Here is a 2190-nt window from a genome sequence, read left to right on the forward strand (position 1 = left end):
CGGCCTTGGCGGTTTCCGGCACAAACCCTCTCTCTCCCGCAACTTCCGACTCTTCCTTGGGCCCCTCCACTCTCGCTTCTCAAACCCAGCTCCACATTCAGCTCTTCCGATTTCAGGTTTGGGGCCTCGGGCCGGGTCAGGATGACCTGCAGAGGCAAGCGGGCCTCCTCAGCCTCCAGGCGGGCCTGCAGGCGGCTGGGACTGGGGCTCCTGCTCCCCGGGGGCGCTGCTGCTCCTGCAGGAGCGGCGCTGGGGAGCAGCACAGCAGGCCGAGGCCGAGGGGGCGGCTGTGGCTGCAGAGACTGGATGGTGCGGGTGGAAGAGAGGCCCGAGCGCAGGTGCTTGTTCCGGCTGCTGCGCGCCAAACCGCCGGGGCCTGCCCTTCCTGCAGCCTTGGGTGTGCCCGGCTTTCCTGAGACAGCGTTCCCTGGGGCGGCAGGTACGGCAGCAGGGCCCACATTTGCCATGGCGGAGGTAACAGACACCGATGGTTGGGGCGGGCAGTCCTCGGTGGAGCACCCTGCGACCTCAGGTAGGACACTGACTTGTAGACGAGCTTCTGGCCGCTCTCCTTGCGGATGATGTTCCTGTGATAGTAGTACGGCAAGGCCCGGCTGAGCTCGTCGTAATTCATGGTGCTCGTGTTCTTGCGTAGCCGCCACAGCCGGGTCGCCTCCTCTGCATCCACCAGCTTGAATTCACCACCATCCCGTGAAGTCCAGCAGATGTGGCCATTGCCTTGCTCTCTCGGCAGCTGTAGCAGAAACTGCCACAGCGTCACAGATGGGTCCATCGCTGGGGGAGCGCTCACGCCATCCCGGGGTACCTGTGTGTTGGGTGGCGGTGGCGCTGGCAATGTTGGCAGCTCCGGGGGGCGGGGGCTCCATACGCTGCCCCACCGCCCCCCAGGCCTGGGTTCTGAGGCGGCGGTGGCGGTCTGAAGGTTTTTCTTTACCTTTTAAGTAATTGGCCTAGGAAACTAAGATTTTTGTGTTTCATCAAGAGAATTTCTTGTGCTTCATGTTGTCTTTCATTATGTCTTTGATTAATGAAAAAGAGCAATTTTTTTTTTTTTCCGCAAAGATACTTTTCTGAAGTAGAGCTGCCTTTGACTTTGCAAGTCTCCACAAGATATAACAAGACAAGCATCAAAAGTAATGATTTGGGGTGGCTTTGCCCTGGTTACATTAATAGTGAGATGTGGGGTAGCTAAGGGAAAGAGAAGAGGAAAAACGGACAGGCCGATTAGGCGTTTTTCTTTAACGTTACTCTGGTGGGGATTGGTCCTGGATGAAGGTCCACGACTTTGGAGAGGGCGAGGCCTTTTAGCCTCGGGTATGATGGGTCCACCCCTTCTCAGCGGTCCGACTGCCATCTCGGTCGTTAGGAGCACCAGATAAGGTCCTTCCCAGGTGGGTTCAAGCTTTTCCCCTTTCCAGCTTCTGATAAGAACGTGATCTCGGGGCTGGTGTTGGTGAGCTGGGAATTCAAGGGAGGAGAGGGTAGAAGACAGACTGAATACATAGCTTTTAAGAAACTGATCTTTTGTCTCAAATGTTGGGAGGTCAGTAGTGGAACTTAAATAAGGCAACCCATAAAGCATTTCATGAGGGGATAGGCCGGTGTCTTTTCAGGGAGCAGTTCGGACCCTTAACAGGGCAATGGGAAGACACTTAGTCCATGGTAACTGGGTTTCTAGAATTAATTTAGGTAGGTGGGATTTTAGAGTCTGGGTCATTCTTTCTACTCTTCCTGGTGAGGGTGGATGCCATGGAGTATGGTATTCCCCCTTTATTTCTAGCGCTTGGGTTAGCCCTTTAATAATGAGCCTGGTAAAGTGGGTCCCGTTGTCTGAATCAATGGTGTCTATTAGTCCAAACCTGGGTATTATATGTTCTAACAGGGCTTTGACGACATCGCTGGCTGTTGCATGTGGGAAGGGGAGAGCTTCTGCCCAGTTGGTAAGGTGGTCTACTATCACTAGTAAATACCTGAGGTGGCCTATTGGGGGCATTTCAGTATAGTCAACTTGGACGCTTTGGAATGGCCTTACCCCTGGAGTTTAGGCCGGGCATGGTGGCTCCTGTCCATAATCCCAGCAATTTGGGAGTTCAAGGTGGGAGGATCGTTTGAGACCAGGAGTTCAAGACCAGTCCTGGCAACTTAGTGAGACCCTGTCACTACAAAAAA

The 2190-nt window shown here is 54.4% G+C and overlaps 1 pseudogene; it reads right to left on the reverse strand.

Annotated features, from left to right (window-relative positions):
* The window catches only part of LOC105541765, a 12313-nt pseudogene extending 11449 nt beyond the window's left edge, over positions 1–864 (reverse strand).
* Between the last annotated feature and the right edge of the window lie 1326 nt (positions 865–2190).

The sequence above is a fragment of the Mandrillus leucophaeus genome, unplaced genomic scaffold (assembly GCF_000951045.1).
Source record: "Mandrillus leucophaeus isolate KB7577 unplaced genomic scaffold, Mleu.le_1.0 Scaffold244, whole genome shotgun sequence".
NCBI lineage: Eukaryota > Metazoa > Chordata > Mammalia > Primates > Cercopithecidae > Mandrillus > Mandrillus leucophaeus.